Source organism: Ostrea edulis, chromosome 8 (assembly GCF_947568905.1).
Source record: "Ostrea edulis chromosome 8, xbOstEdul1.1, whole genome shotgun sequence".
Lineage (NCBI taxonomy): Eukaryota > Metazoa > Mollusca > Bivalvia > Ostreida > Ostreidae > Ostrea > Ostrea edulis.
Window position 1 is genome coordinate 44820526 of NC_079171.1, and position 18219 is coordinate 44838744.

Consider the following 18219-nt stretch of genomic DNA (forward strand, 5'->3'; position numbering starts at 1 on the left):
GGGAAAAATCAATGTGCAAAGTTAAAGGACTGACGCTCAATTATCGCGCTTCTAAGATCGTCTCACTCGCTACCTTAGAAAAAATGTTAAAAGGAGAAGAAGAAGAAGTTAATGTGCGTTATCCTCACTACATTCAGAGAACGCGCCAGCACGATGTTCGCACCATCCCTTTAGTAAAGAAATACCGCGTAGTGTACGACAAGCGACATCGGGTTCACCATTACAACACGCTTCCTTATGGATATTAGGTATAAAAAAGGAAACGCGTCTTGAGAAAAACATCAGTCTGCAAAATGAGTAAATACGGATCACTACAGAATCCTTCAGTGCCTTCCTATGGTGAATTATCGGCTCGTCTAGCGTCATTTCATACAGCCCCCGATATTCTGTTGAACTTATTACCTAACATTGCAGAAGCCGGATTCTTTTACAAAGGAATGGATGATCATGTGCGTTGTTTTCATTGCACATTGTCTCTCAAACATTGGGAACCCGGGGACGATCCTTGGATAGAACATGCCTATTGGAGCCCTCATTGTGCTTACGTGTTGTGCAATAAAAGTGTCAAATGGGTACGACAAGCCTTCAATGCCTATGCCCGCGCTAAAGACAGTGATCGCGATTGGGGAGACTTACCCTTAGACGGGGCAGGGAATCCAATGTGTACCCAGAAATGTCACATTTGTTTAGAACGAGACTTGAGAATTGCTTTTTTACCTTGTGGTCATTTATGTACTTGTGCTATGTGTGCTTCAGGACTTAGAACATGTCCTATTTGTAGAGATTCTTTTGTAGAAACGGTTCGTATTTTTACTTGTTAATAAATATGTATGATTCCATGAACTTGTGTCATTTATCAAGATGTATGCCTACGAGACACTGGCCCCGTTTCAATTGAAACATGAATTTACTATGGTGGTGGCGGGTCCCTCTAAATCGGGTAAAACGGAATTTGTGAAGCAACTGGTACAAAATACGCAGTGGATATCACCACCCCCAGAAAAAATAGTATGGTGTTATCGAGAATGGCAACCGGCTTACGAATCATTACAAGAGTCGGTGACATTCGTTCACAACATTCCCCAAGACGATGAGAAATTAGTCGCCGATCTCACTACTCGCCATTTACTCATTTTTGATGATATGATTGGCGGTAAAGCCATAGAATCTATTGTAGATTGGTTTACGCGCAAAGCGCATCATCGTAATACCAGTGTTATATATATCACGCAAAATCTATTTGATCGCGCCGTGCAACATCGTACTATCAGTCTGAATGCCCACTATCTCGTGTTGTTTAAAAATCCTAGAGATAAATCTCAGATTGGGGTATTAAGTCGCCAATTACAAATGCCTCATTTATTACCCGCGTATGATGAAGCCACCAGTATTCCTCACGGGTATTTACTAGTCGATTTAAGTCCTCAGACACCCGAGGATTTAAGATTAAGAAGTCAACTCTTTTCTACCTTAGCGGTGCACATGCCACCGAGAGTATAAATATCATTATGAATGACTATTCATTTCATTTCACAAACATCTTTCATCATGGGTAGACCTACAGCCAAGAGTAAATTAGTGAAAACGTTACGACGTTTACAGCGGGAACGGGATCCCGTTCAACGAGCCCATCTCATTGAATTAGGGCGTAAAGCCTTACTCAACTGGTTTGCCATGGGCGCTAAAAATTTATTACGAGGAGTCTTACCCGTGAATAAACTCACGGGGCGTTTCATTCAAGCACATCGTCACGACTTGAATGTCATTGCCAATAAGAATGCGAATGAAGAAGATCGTAAAAAAGCCATTTTGAAACGGGGTGGAGCCGGATTCTTAGGAGGGACCATCATTCGTCATTTGTTCAAATGGGAAACGGGGCAAAAACGTAAAAGACGTCCCCGTAGTGTGGCGAGAGTCGTGAAGCAAAAGAAAACACGTGTGTTACCCCCTTCCCTCTTAGCCTTAGCCAAGAAAAGAAAAAAGAAAGTTCCTAAAGTTCCGAAACTCATCATTCACCGGAAGACCCACGATCCTAAAACCAGTGTCCTGGCTCCTTATCTCTTGCGCATGACTAAATTTCCTAAGAAGAAGAAGACCCCTAAACTCATCGTGAAAATCCCTTTTTCGAAATATATGACACCTCAAAATACCCCACCCAGGAAAACGAAGACTTTAGCAGAACTGAAACAAGGATTAGCTGAAAAGAAAATGGAACGAGCCATGCGAGGACCCATAGGAACTTCCAGAACCACCGATACAGCCTTACCCAGTTTTGGTCAAGCCTTTGGGGGTATGACACATTTTACTCCCTTAACCACATCGACCCCTAAGCAGAAATACAAATGTCGATATTGTCCTCTGCAATACAATTTGAAAAGTAGCCGCGATCGTCACGAGGAGACCGTTCATCACGGGCGTTTCAATCCCCAGCACCCGAGCGCGTAACACTATAAAAAGCAGGGGGAATGTGCACAGACCTTCATTATTACACTATGGCTGATACGAAGAAGTGTGAATCCCGATTAAGACCTCATTTACCCCTCTTGCAAACCTTAGCGGCTCCTCATTATTCCTTCAAATTAAAGAGAGAGGTCATCAAATATTGTTCCAATGACTGCATTCTAAAGATTTGTGAGATCGTGTACAATATATTAAAAGGGGTGATTCCTCTCACTCCCGCTCAGAAGCGACAACTTGCTCCGAAGAAGCACATCTTAAGACGCATGGTGCAGCCGCAACCCGTGAAAAAACGACGAGCGTTACTCAATCAGAAAGGAGGTTTGGCTTCATTCGTTTGTGGAATTAACAAAATTTGCAAATATCCCAATAGAAGATGAGTCGTAAAATGGTATTAGTACCCGAAGCCATGCTGAATGAGTTGATGGGAAAATTACCCAAGCCTCCCGAATTTCAATCGACCGTGGGGTTACGCAGTGAATTAGATGACATCCAACATCGAGATGATTTAACCGAGGGGGAAAAAGTAGCTTTGTATGGCCATCAACTTCATCGATATCGACAATATTTACAACAAGCACGACAACAGACTCCGTCTAAACCTTTACCACCGACACCACCTGTGGGAATACCAACGCCTGGAGGTGCCACAGCCGCAGATACCATTGCATTAGAAGATCAGATTATCAAAAGTGTCAGTAAACCGGGTCAAAAGAAAGCGGGTTTATTACTCGATCATCTCAAGAAATCCAAAGTCTTAACTTGGAGTAAAGAAGGAGAAATCAGTTATAGAGGACATAAGGTCCCCAATTCCAATATCGTGGATTTAATCACCGAGTCCCAGAGACAAAAACCTTTAAAACATCGTGAACCCCCTGCAGGGTTACAGCAATTTGCCCAAGCTTTAAAAGAAACGAATGCCCCTAAAGGATATGTGACCAATCGGGATGTTATAAAAGCGATGGACAAGCCCGGAAAAATCAGTACTCCTAAACCTATAGATGAAGATGAGAGCGGATTTCAAGAAATCTCGGGTTTTGACCAATCTTTCTATGAAACTCCCAGACGAATGATGACCCCTAAAAATATCAGGGAGGCTGGTAAAAAGACATCACGTGAAATTGGAAAATGGTTAACGCTACCATGAAAAAATCTAGGAATCAGATCTTACAGCGACTTTATTACGACCCTAAGACGGGGTATGGAGGAGTACAGGCTTTATACCGTCAAGTGCGTAAATTAGGTCATAAGATTACTCTTGCTCAAATTCGAGAATGGTTCAAAGAACAGGATACGTATACCCTACATAAGCCCATACGTCGGAAATTTAAAAGACAACACACGCGAGTGACGGATATAGATGAACAATGGCAGTTAGATTTAGCCGACGTCTCGAACTTGAAGAAATACAATGATGGGTATACGTTTTTATTGTGTGCGATTGACGTGTTGTCGAAATATGCGTGGGTGGTGCCTTTAAAACAGAAAACGGGGAAAGAAATGATACGAGGCCTCAAATGGATATTTCGAGACGGACGTCGCCCCGTTCGCATTCAATCGGATCAAGGGAGAGAATTCACAAATAAAGAATTTCTGCAAGCCTTCAAATCCATTCATTTCTTTACGACGCGTAATGCCGAAACCAAAGCCAGTATCGTGGAGCGTTTTCAACGCACCCTGAAAGCACGTATGTGGCGATATTTTACACGTCATAAAACACGACGGTATGTGGATGTTTTACCCGATCTGGTACACGGTTACAATCACACGTATCATCGTAGTATTCAGAGAGCTCCTGCTCAAGTCAATGCCAAGAACGTCTTGAAGGTATGGAAAATCTTGTACGGAAAACAGAGACTATCATCGACCTCTTCATTACAAGCGGGAGATCGTGTACGGATCAGTAAAGCGAAACGTACATTTGAAAAAAGGTTATTTACCGAATTGGACGACAGAATTGTTTACCATTTCCAGAAAAGTTCCAGGACGCAACGTATATCGAATTAAAGACGACCATGGAGAAGAATTAGAAGGAACGTTTTACGATAAAGAATTACAAGCAGTAATTAAAAAAGACGATGTCTACGAAGTGGAGGAGATCTTAGGGTATAAAAAGCGCCGCGTGAGGAAAAAAGTCATTTCAGAAGTCAAAGTGCGTTGGAAAGGATATCCCCCTAGTTTTGACTCATGGATTCCGCAAGCGGATCTCATTCTGCCATGACCGTCCAATGGGAATTCTTGGGTGAAAAAGTCCCTCGAGCAGAAATTGTGTATTTTGCACAATTATTCCTGTGTTAAACAATCATTATTACGTCGGTCGTGATGTTAGCCTTAGGCGATTCCAATCGTGATTTTTGGATGGTCACATTAAGTTCTCTCGTAGGCTACGTCATGCCTAGTCCACAAATGACATTAGCGACCCCGAGTATAAAACAGGAACGATCTTCTTCAGATTCACCAGTTCACCATGGCTAACACACAGTACGCATGGAAACAAGAGGGAAAGAAAACGGCATGGTTTGCGGATAAGAAGATGTGTTTGAGACATTGTAAACAACACAAAGTGTTAGATCAACCGGTGTACTTGTACAAACGTATACTTATACCTCACGGTTGGTCAGCCTTTATCATGAAGACCAAGTATCAAGATTTTCGTTGGAAAGTGAAAGCCCATTGGGGATGTTTCGGACGACAACACGAATCGGAATAGACATTGATTGAGAGTCCTTGGTTTGACAATTCCGAGGACTGTTTCCGACATTTCAAAGACAGATTACAGGAGGGGTATGATGTGGCCGATTGCTGGGGAACCCGACACTATCTGATGATGCGCCGCCGTTTAGTCGAGAGAGGAACACTAGAGTTGGAAGACTCCTTTCTACAATCGTTGACTTGCGGTGGTGGTCGCGATCAAGAAGAATGACATGTAAAATTGTGTATTAACATTATGTTGTATGTTCAATAAAATATGAAAATGTTCATTGTGTTATGAGTATAAATAGAGAAGGAACGGAAACATGGTCATCATTTGAATCATCATGGCTCACCGAGAAGGGTTTTACATGACTCTCCTCAGTGATGGGTCTATGGAAGCTTTTTCAAATAATACGACTGCTCAATTTAAAACCTTATTACCACAAACCGTGGATTTAACGGACGGAGAATGGGAAGTAGGGCTAACCGAAATGATGTATACCAATGCCTTGAAAAACATTACAAAGGAAGAGGCTTATTTTGACATCCTTATCCCTACAGCTTACGCCCAACAGATTAAAAATCCAGATACGTTTAAATGGGGGCGATTTACACTGACCAAAAAAACCTCGATCCCATTAAATCGGTGTGCTGTAGTGGTTGATTGGACCCATACGGATTGGGGGGATGTCATTCCACTCAATGCTATGATGACTATTTACCGAATTCACTTTAGACCTGGGGCGTACATTCATTCCACGGCTTTAATCGATGAAATCAATGAAGCCTTGCGCAGAACATTCGCAAAGATATGGAAAACAGCCGGCGATCCGCGAGAAGAGAATTCTATGAAATTAGTGTACTTCGAGAAATATGATCGAGTCATGTATCAGTTTCATGGTAGTATACTTAAAAAAACAGCCTTAGCCATCCGTTTTCCCACTGGCTTAGCTTACAAACTCGGAATAGGGAGTGAGAAACTCATCATTCCCAATGAACCCATGACTACGTGGTTGAACGTGACTTACTTAGCCAACCATACCTTGGATTTGTACGAAAATCTGAAATCCATGTACGTGTATTGCGATGTGGTGGATCCACAGGTGGTGGGGTCCAACGAATTGAAATTATTAAGAGTGGTTCCTTGTACCTTTCATCAAGATGATAGACAACAAGCCAAATGGGAACCTATCCGTGCAGAATATTTGAAACTGAGTAAAAAACATTTCGATACCATCGATATTCACATCATGACCTCTCTGGGGACCCCCATGCCCTTTTTAAATGGAAGAACGATCGTGAAACTTCATTTCCGAAAAGTGTATTGAAGAGAAAAGTCGTGTGACGATGAAGTATCATCGTGGAGTCAGACGACAGAAAGGACACGGATTATTCACCATTCTCCTCCCTTTGATTGCTAGTGCCATAGCCGGAGCCGTCCAAGGAGGCAAAGGTATGAAAAGAAAAAAGAGGGGTCGCAAAAAGTATAAAAAGCGGGTAAGGCTCTGAAAGGGGTCAGTCTCGACAAAGATGCAGTATCAACGAGGTTTATTACACCAGCGGGGTCACGGGTGGGGTAGTCTCTTAAAAACAGTCGGTAAACTAGCGGCTCCCGTGATCGGTCAGGTCGTTGGAGGGTTACTGGGAGGGAGCCCCGCACCACAAACAGGCGATGGATATTTTGGAGATTGGTCCAAGAGTTTGGCTCGTGGGCTTGTTAACACGGCCGCTAAAGTCATCGGAGGATTTTCCTTGCCCAATATAATACCGCCACCACAAGGGGGCAAAGGGAGGGCAGGTTTCGTCGATTTCCTCAAAAAGGTTAACCCCACGCAATGGGGAAAAGGTTTATTCACCGATTTGCTCAAATCGGGAGCTAAAAGTGCTTTATCAGCAGTCGCTAAAACGGGATTAGATGTCTTAGAAAATAAACGGTCTCTCAAAGATGCCATCAAGACACACGGAAGACAAGCCATCAAAAATACGGGTCGTATGGCCATGCCGAGAATTCAACAAAAATTAAGATCCCGTCAAGGGGATAGTGTTTTAGCGGGGATGGTGAAACGAGGAGCACGACAATCCATGAAAGCCGGGTACCGGACGGGGTTAGATGTCTTAGAAAATAAACGATCTCTCAAACAAGCGCTCAGAACTCACGGAAGACAGGCGTTAGCAACCACTATGAGGAGAAAGAAAAGAAGAAAACAGGGAGGAAAAGGCTTTTTTTTCCGATAGGGAGGCGTTAGCAACCGCTATGAGGAGAAAGAAAAGAAAACAGAGAGGAAAAGGCTTTTTTACCGATTTACTCAAAACGGGAGCTAAACAAGCTTTGACGGCCGCCGCAAAGACGGGGTTAGATGTTTTAGAAAATAAGAGATCTCTCAAAGACGCTCTTAAGACACATGGTATACGAGCCGCTAAGAATACAGCTGGTATGGCCAAACATCGTCTCTTAGCAAGAGGGGGACCCCGTACAAGACAGACCGGTGCACGAGGACATCGTAAGAGACAGTCCAAGACCCCCTCTCAACAACGTCTCTTAGGAGGACCGCGTAAAAGAAAGCCCCAGGCACCGGTCCGGGGTAAGAAGAAACGATCTCTCGACATTTTCGACTGAACCTATAAAAAGGAGATGTGAGGGAGGGGTGAACCCATTTGATTCCTAACAACGATCAGTAACACATCGTTCAAAAATGATGCACAGAGAATCCTGCGCGTGCGGGACCGACAGTTTGGAACTGTTTAAAGTTCCCCCGACAAACGTCACTTTAGAAGACTCTAAATGGATGGAATATTATCCGATTTCCAGTACGTTAAATTCGGATACGGCTCCCATTGAATTTGAAATCAAAGGTCAAGGAGATGAATATCTGGATTTATCTCAATCGTATCTCCAGATGGTCTGTAAATTCACCAAAGCAGACGGGACGGCTCTCACGGGAGCGGGTTCTACTTCTACCCCGGTCAATAACATCTTACATTCCTTATTCAGTGAAATCGATGTGAGTCTCAATGACAAAGTCATTACCCCCGGAACGGATACTTATCCGTACAAAGCCTACTTGGAAAAATTACTGTCTTATGCCCCCAAAACTCTGAAAACTCAGATGAGAGCCTGTACCTTGTGGGAAAAAGATACCGCCGGTCAAATGGAAGATCGAGAGTATTCTGGTCTGGTTCAACCTCCAAAGGAATTTCCCGTAGCTAATGATAAAGTCACCATCAATGAAGTGTTACCCACCCCAATATATCCCGACGATTCTCAGAATGTGGGGTTGAGAAAACGTCACCACAAAATAAATAACAGTAAGGAAATTGTCTTGATGGACCGTTTACATCTGGATTTGTTTCAGCAAGAGAAATGTCTACCGAACGGAGTAGACGTCCGTCTCCGATTCAATCGTACCAGACCTCAATTCTACATGATGACCGATGCCGGAAGTACTGGGAAAGTAGCCATTCAAAGTATGGTGTTGTGGGTGAGAAAAGTCAAACCGACTCCAACGATCATCAATCTGATCAATCAACAGCTGAGTACTCAAACAGCTAAATACCCATTGAGAAGAGTGGAAGTGAAAACGTTCACGATCCCCACCGGGACCCAATCGAAAATCACTGATCACCTATTCCAAGGCCAGATGCCCAAACTCATCCTCTTGGGGTTTGTGGAAAACGCCGCCTTTAACGGGGATGATGCTAAAAATCCGTTTAATTTCCAAAATCAGAAAATCAAAAAATTAGAAGTCAGTATCAATGGAGACATGATGGAAACTCGTCCCCTGGAACCGAATTTCACGGCCGATCAGTATCTGAGATCGTATTTAAGTCTGTACAAAGGATTGGGAAAATTAGGGCAAGATTGGGCTCCCGACATTACTCTGGAAGAGTATAAAAACGGTTACACCCTATGGTGTATGGATTTCACCAAAGATCAAGAAGCTCAGACGGATAAATTTCATCTCATACAGACGGGGAACCTGAGAGTAGAAGTACAATTTGCCGACAGCATAGCGACGACCTTAAACTGCGTGGTGTATGCCGTCTTTGACAATTTGTTAGAAATCAACAAACAACGAGAAGTCAGCATCGATTACTGATGGACACGTATCAATTGAGAGAGGTCTTATCTCGAGATTTAGGCCCTGCGTTTGGAGGTGTGTATCCTAGAGATGTATTACCGGAGATCTTACCCCACCAAAAAGCGATCGTGATCAATACAGACCCTCATCATCGCCCCGGAGCCCACTGGGTGTGTTTGTATTTGAACAGCCCCATCATAGAATATTTTGATTCTTACGGATTACCCCCGATGCATCAAGAAATCAAAGCGTTTATGCGACGCCACGGCGACACTTGGATTCATAACACAAATTGTTATCAAGCGTTAAACACGGATGTCTGTGGACAATATTGTGTGTATTATCTACATCAACGCCATCGTAAAAGAAAAACGGTTCAAGATTGGTTACTTCCTTGGAAAGGCACGGCGTTACAACGAGATCGTTATGTAGCCCAATGGTTTAAAGAGACATTTCGTAAACCTAGAACCCATAAAGGACAAAGTTGTCAATGTCATGGTATTAACTTGTCACTGATGTAATTGTTCAAATGTTTAATTGTTCAAATGTTTAATTGTTTACAAAATAAAAATTAAAAAAAAAATCAAAAAAAAAATCTGTGTTGTGTGTACCTATATAAGACAGGTTTGCCACAATAAAAAATCAGTCTACTTAGACATGGAATACGTGCCAGTTTATAGAAGAGTCAAAGGCGTGAGAGAAACTCCTCAAAGTATGGCATGGACTTTTATCTTAGACAATGCAGGACCGGAGGATATCACTAAAATCGTTCAGAGTGAATACCAGTATTTGATCATGACCCGAGATCAACAAACGTTAAAAGGATTGATTCAAATGAAACACTGGAGAACGAAGCGTAACATGCGGTATTTCGTTCATCTCCTATGTTGTTGGAAAGCATATGAGAATAGTCTCGCATCCGAAAGACTACGTTACATGACGGGAGACTATGAAGAACACGGCAAGTTATTAACTATCAACACTGTGTAACTTTATCGATCATCAAAAAGTGTTTCTTAAAAAAAAAAAAAAAAAAAAAAAAAAGTGCAACTGGTGTTAGTTTTTGTACGTTTCTCAAGCATTGTGATAAACAGCATCTTTTCATAAGATGTGGGTGGCCCTTAAAAGGGCCGGGGGGACTATGAAAGCCCCCCACACTGTCTATGGGGTTGTCTACCCCTTACTGTCTGGCGGCCTTGTTCTTCCGCTGGCGGCGGCGGCGTCTCTTGAGCGGCTTCTTGGGGGCATCTGGCACTCCTTCATAGAAGAAGTGCCACTCAAATGAGTCGTCGGGTTGGAACACAATGCGCCCCGGGGGCCGCTGTACCAGTTCCAGCTCGGCATCCCAGTCCTCACGCTGATCCTCCGGGACCAGGTTGTGGTTCGTGATGGGTGGGCTCGGTACTTGACTCATCTTCTTCTTTCTTCTATATCTTAAAAATCCTCAATTCGCTTGCTGGATCACCAGTGAAGCGAACTGGCGAGCGCGCCGGTATATATCAGGAAAGCGCGGACCTCCTCGAAAACATCCCTCGCTTCGGAGACGAAGCCAAGATGGCGGTCGTCAAAATGGCGGATTTGTGCTTTCGAGCAGAGTGTTTTTTCTCATTTTCTTTTTCTAGACATTCGATGTCTGTGCATGGTAGATTTAATCTGATAGATTCTAGGGCGTGGAATTCGTTAAACTTACTTTTATTTTGCTACGTCGCATAGTTTTCAAAGAATCAAAGGTCAAAGAGGTCGAGTCGAGGCTCGATGTTTCTTCTCCGCCTCTTTAAAACTTCATTTCTCACGTCTGTGAGGTAGTAGAAACCTCAATGATAGTTAGATCGATAGAGAAAAACCTATTTCATCCTATTTTAATGCCACTTTGAATGGGGTAGTGAACCTTTGACAAAGAAACCCCATGATTGACACTCAACAAACACACCGCGTGAATGTGACTTATAAAAACGAAAGCTGTAGCCTCGACACGCATCATTCACATCATGAGTGTGACTTATGTGCAGGGAGATTTACTCACTATGAAAGTCGATGGTATTGTACAACAATGTAATTGTTTAACGGTGAAACCTCATGGATTAAGTCAAAGTATTGCCGACAAATATCCATGGGGCAACTTGTATGCTACACGGAGACCCTTAGGCCGTAGAAATCTAGCTATAGAACCCGATCGAGGAATACCCGGCACGTTACGCATCTTATCAAATGCTACATACCCTGATGTGATTTGTTTCTTAGCCCAGTGGGATTACGGAAAAGGAACTCAGCGTATTCCCCGCTATCGAGATACACCCGAACAGCGAGAACTATGGTTTCAACAATGTTTACGTGAATTGGCCACATTATCGTACAAGACTTTAGCCTTCCCTTATAAGATTGGGTGTGGGTTAGCGGGAGGAAATTGGACTCATTACAGACAATGTATTCATGATTTTGCTTATAGGTATGATCAACAAGTGTATATTGTCATTAAATCATGTATTTCTTAATAAAGTGCAACTGGTGTTAATTTGTTTCTCAATCATTGTCATAAAAGCATCTTTTCGTAACATGTGGGTGGCCCTAAAAAGGGCCGTTTGGTCCTAAGGACCGACTTTCAATGCCTGGCTCCGATAAACCGGCATAACGGGCACCGTCCCCGGGTGTGTCGCCGCTCCTCTATCCGCTCCACGCACAGGCAGCAAGCTGGGCGCTGCCTACATCCCCTGCACGTAATACCGGAGTGTACCCTGTCTTGCCAGCAGACAGGGCACTTAAACCAGATAGGAACCGCCCTATCTGCCCACCCAGGGACAGTCATAGGGTGGTTCCTCGGGGGATGACTTGCCACAGGTGCGTGGGTTGGTCTCGGTGGCGGAGTCCTCCCTGCAGACCGGATGGTAGGTGGTGGGGGTCTTGCAGGGGCTGCTGGTCTCGGTGGTGATGGTGGTGGCGTGTTTACGACCAACAGCGACGGACTCTGGGCTGGGCTTGGAGGTGGCGCGGGGGACGGTGACCTCGGTGAGTACTCCACCGGTGACGCTGGCGACTCGCTCATCGGCACCGGGCTGTATTCCTCAGGTGCCGATGGTATCGCTGGTGGTGGTGGTGCTGTAGGCGTCGCCGGGGAGTAAGGTGGTGGTGGTGAGGGTGGCTGTGGGGCCCGTCGGCGCGGTCTCGTAGCCGTGGACATCCGAGCGGTGCGGCGGCGACTCCTCCCTTCATACTCTTGCCGCACCCGGTCGATGATCTCACGGGCCCCACTCCGGTCGAAAGGGGAGAAGGTACTCAGGTCGTTCTGAGAACGGACGACCCAATTCTCCCCTACCCGCTCCTCAGCCACCACTACCAGCCGGTACCGAAAGCCAGGCAGGGTCTGGAAATTGTAGATTAGGTCTCTTCTTCCTTCAGCCATTCTTCTATAACTTCTTAAAATCTTCTATCTTCTTTCTTCAAAAATCATAAAATCAGTGCTGGATCACCAGTGAAGCGAACTGGCGAGCGCGCCGGTATATATCAGGAAAGCGCGGACCTCCTCGAAAACATCCCTCGCTTCGGAGACGAAGCCAAGATGGCGGCCGTCAAAATGGCGGATTTGTGCTTTCGAGAAGAGAGTTTTTTCTCATTTTCTTTTTCTAGACATTCGATATCTGTGCATGGTAGATTTAATCTGATAGATTCTGGGGCGCGGAATTCAATAGTCTTATTTTTATTTTGCTACGTCGCATAGTTTTCAAAGAAACAGAGGTCAAAGAGGTCGAGTCGAGGTTCAATGTTTCTTCACCGGGTTTTTTTTTAAAATTTATTTCTCGACCATGTACATCCATAAAAACATCTCATAAGGTCTATTCGATAGAAAACACCTTATTTGATTCGATTTTCACTCTACCTTTAGGATTTTCTGGATTCCTCAACAAATAAACCCTTCTCTGAGAGACTCAACTAAACACAGCTTTCGTGTAAACAATTTTATTCATGTCACATATTTCAAATACATAACTCCCATACACAACACCAATACACATGTCTTTTTAAAATTGGGTCCAACAATTTTTCCATTTCTCGAATCCTGCGTTGAAATCGATATCGATCAGCGGCTACTGTCATCCAGATACTTTTCCGGTCTTCTTCGGGTAACAGATACACTTCATTATTGTCCAGATTAAAAGTTACACATTTTCTTGTATTTTGTTGTACATGTGATGAAGATACCGCACTCGAAGGGTCTCGATCACGCCACTGATGTGCGGCTTTGTTCTCTTTAACTCCTCGGCTACTAAATGAATCAACACCAATGACTCGGTGTTGATACGGTTCTCGAGCAAATGTCTGCATATCCACCAATATTCGTCTAAAGTGATTGGAAATAATACCGCACGAAGATAGGATTTCAATTTTTGAAAATCTGGCAAGTTTTCTATTTCCTCAATACACTGTAGGACAAATGTTTTTTCAATGTTATCCCTGGCAGTCATGATTTCATAAATGAAATGAATTAAGTTCTTCACACTTTATGTATACTTCTCGAAGCCAGTCCTTGGTGATACTTTCAATCTCGGCGGTTTTTTCTGGCATGCGTTTCTTGAATTCTTCCCCCACGACATAAATTAACATCAACCCCGCATCGTTATAGAGATTGATGTACACTTGGTTCCGTAGATCTGTATATTGGTCCAGAGTCAATGGAAACACTCCCGCTATCAGAAATTTTTTAGCGAATTGAAACACCACATCGTCTTGCATTTTCTCGACCCATTCTAATGCATGGTTATGCGCTTTTTCTGCGATGTTGTCACTTTCAGCCATGATTTGTAAATGACTAAAATGAATACAAGTATCCGCTTTTTCTACGATGTTGTCACTTCCAGCCATGATTCGATAATGAAGGAAAACTAGTTAAAACGGATTATTTCCATGAATCCTTCTTGTAAACATTCTCGTAGAATGATCTCAATGTCTCGGATTTGATCGGGGATGATTTTCTTCAGTTCCTCAGCATACAAATAGATCATGATCAATCGCCCGGGATTCGTGTCTTTAACTAACGATCTACCAATCCTCTGAAAACTGTCAAGATTCCCCAACTCGTGTATCACCGATTGTACATAGGCTTTAGCAGATTTATACCAAGACGAATTTTCAACAATCTTGACAAAATCTATAATACAAGTATGACCGTCTAACCTAGTGTTGGAAGTTCCACCCATAGTGAATAAATAAGTTAAGAAAACATTCGTATTTATAGGGAAAAGGTCGTGGAGTGCAGAGAATATTCTAGATTTGATACAATAGAGTTTTTCAAGTTCAATTAGTGCACTCGCACGCGCCGGTCGCGAGATGTTCTAGATGAAACCGGTTTTTCCGATGATGCAATAACCTGTTGTACAGTAGCACGCGCTAACATTCTCGACCATTACACTGTTAGTCATGGACGACAACGTATGGGAAGAATTGAAAGAGATGCGTCGAATGAGAAATCGTAGGAGAAGATCTAAAAATTGGTGTTTTGAATATGTCTTACAAGAGAGGGAAACGGAACATGCCATTCTGATCGATTTGGAAGATTGCTACCGCGACAATACTGTAATACAGTTTATGATTGCCCAGTTTTACACGCTGTCTAACGGAACCAGAAAAGTGTCGGGATTCATGCGTTTGAAAAAACGTCGTAACAGAGGTGGTGCATGGCGGCAGCTTTTTTGTGCAAACATTTATTGGCTGGAAACAATCAACGTGATGAATTTCCGAGGTAGCAGAGCTCAAAAAATAGAAAACGCCATTACCTCACCAGATCACAGTTATAACTTTTATGATGTAGATTATCCCTACGAATTTGGCTTAAGAGATTATTAAAAACACACACACACAAAACAGCCCTTTTCAGGGCTATTTTAAACACCAATATAAGTTCCATTCCACTAAAGTCAATGTGTAGCAATGTGCACTAGCACGCGCTGGTCGCGAGATGTTCTAGATGAAACCGGTTTTTCAAGTTCAATTAGTGCACTAGCACGCGCTGGTCGCGAGATGTTCTAAATGAAACCGGTTTTTCCAGAAAAGATGCTGCAACCACGTGCTCCCCACGAGACAGAATAGTCTAGACATTTTGCTGGCTATAAAAGCGGAGCCCAAGTGTCAGTCCTCATTCGATCTTCAATCACCTTCCAGAAGACATGGCTCAGAAACAACTAGAATTTGTGGACAAAGCTCAGAAGAAAATAGATCAGCTGGTACAGAAGCAGATAGCGCCACAGAAAGACTACATTGAACTGAAGAAAGCTAAGACTGACGATCAGAAGACTGAACTGGGGAAGACCTCGAACTTCTATCTCAAGTCTCCAGACTACGTTGGTCAACAAGTGAAGATGCCCCAGACCTCGAGCTTCAATCTCTCCCCGTCGAACCAGACCACGAGCTTCAATCTCACGCCTTCAGACTACATTGCTCAACAAGAGAAGATGGCCCAGACCTCGGATTACCTCCCTAGCCAGAATCTGACAGACCCGGGATTAGGCTTCTATTTTCCCGATTCACAGGATGCTACGGGACTGGAGATGGGCTTATACAATAAACCCCCCTTCGGTGGAGAAGATTCCCGCATGAGCAGGGCCGATTTCGCCATCATCACGACCACACTGGACGGTATTGTCAACCGGATCAACGTGATGGCTGATGAAATCGCCAATCACACCGCGGTGCTGGTGAAAAAAATCGAGGAATTAGCAGCAACCCGTAAGGACATCACCACCAGAAGAAGGAAGGACCCAGCCACTAACCCCTGTTTCACATGTGGAGAAACGGGACATTGGTCACCAGATTGCCCTCAGAAAGTCAAGAAAACTGTAGAAAAGGACCCTTGTTACAAGTGTGGGAAATTAGGCCACTGGATCAGCGACTGCCCGAGAGATGAAGACGAATTGATGGCTATGATTGGCGAGGTACCCGGCACAAAACCTCCGGTCATAAGAGAGTACACCCCATCGGAGAAGTGGAACCCACCACCCCCTAAGAAAACGAGCAAAGAGATGAGTGAAGGAGAACCCCCTAAAAAGAAGAGAAAGCTGAGCCGAAAGAATAAGGAATGAATGTGTGATAAAACTGGTGTGGACTTTATTCTGACAATTTTAATGTTTAACTGTATAAAATTGTGTTCAATTGTTATTCAAATTGTTTATTTAATAAATGTGTAAACTTCACATCATGCGTTTATTATTCATTGTGGATTTTAAAGGATTCACACACGGCTCAGGCCTCGTCGTCATAGCGATCTCGACTTTAGTGTTATCGATTCTACCCCATTGTTGCGTCATACCACTATCGACCCATTGTTGCGTCATAGCACTATCGACCCATTGTTGCGTCATAACACCCGCTCCTATCTCCTCTCTAGTTCATACCAACCTAGCCCTGCACAGCACGCGCTAGGCACGCCCCGCCTTAGCAACGCCCTACCTCGGCCGCTCTCCAGTGCGTTCTAAAACTTGACCTTTTGACCTCAAAAGTGCACTCAGTTGAACCACCCATCGAGCCGGGTTATACTACTTATGTAGTCTCATCCGAAGGACCACCCCATTTAGTCGCCTCTTACGACAAGCAAGAGGTACTGAGGACCTATTCTATCCTGGATCCCCACGGGATTGCACTTTATAACAAGGGTTCGGAACCCCAAGGATCCGATAATGACCCATCCCTTTTCTGTATATACATATAGGTCTAGGTTTGTATGTTTAATTTCTAACGACCTTCATAAAACTACAGAAACGTTCCACTTGCAAAATTGGGATTTTAACCCCTCTCCCATTACCAAATCATGTTATCATACTTTCCTTAAAATTTGTAATGTTTATCATGCGAATGTTCATGTATTATGCAGTTAGTCAGTTGCATCAAATGTATTGATCTGACGAGAAAATAATAACTGAGTAAGTCGAATCGCAACGTCTTGGGTTTAAATGAACTGATTCTAAAAAAAACTTAATTTCTGAACATGTCTATGAGAATTACTTGAATTTTGCCTAATGTTAAATATACATATACACTAACGGTGATGCAGGCACATGTAGCTATACCCCCTCCCCAAATTACTTTTCTAGCAACTGTTCTCGTTATCATTACATGCAAAGTTTGATATATGGACTACACACCCCCCTCCTCACTTTTTAAAATATGAATTCATTGCCTTTACATTTACTTTAGCAGACTGGTCACAGGGGCTAGGCCCGTTTTGGACCCGAACTCTTTATCACAATGAATTTACTATATCTGTGGTATCACAGAGCCCGGACCCAAAACGGGCTTGACCTCTGTGAGACTGACGCGTAACAAAGAAGGACAACTCTAATGTTGATTTAAGATTCGGGCTCGGACTGTACAATATTTTTGTGCAAAAGCAGACTGCAAGTCATCGTGATTGTTTTCTTCCTACAAAGTATAAACAAACTCAGTCAGGTAGGCTAAATACTACCACGAAATGATCTCAGGCGGGCCAGCATGGCGTCCATATTGCTCATTTACGTGCATGTAGGAGCATTTACGATAGCCTTAGACCACTCGTAGGGTTACGATCAATATTGATCGTAAATCGCAAATCGTAACTTTTAGTGAAACGGTCTTGCGTGCTACGTTCACATTTAAGTCTACGTTTACGATCTACGATCGTTTAGTGAAACGGCCACCTGAAGTCTATGTATATCATTAAGTATCATTATCATTTTTAGTTTACAATACTTATAATTTCCATTAATGGAACTCTTCAAATTAAAGGCGCGTAAAGTCCTACTACCGGGACAACATAATGTAAACACGTTACTTAGGCATACGTAAGTAGTAAGGGGGACAGTACACAGTCAGTATACAGTCAAGATGACGTCATGGGTTTTTCCCCACATAGGTCATTGAGGTCAGGGGTGAGTACACAGTCAAGGGGGAGTATACAGTCAAGGGGGAGTATACAGTCAAGGGGGAGTATACAGTCAAGGGGGAGTATACAGTCAAAGGGGAGTCTACA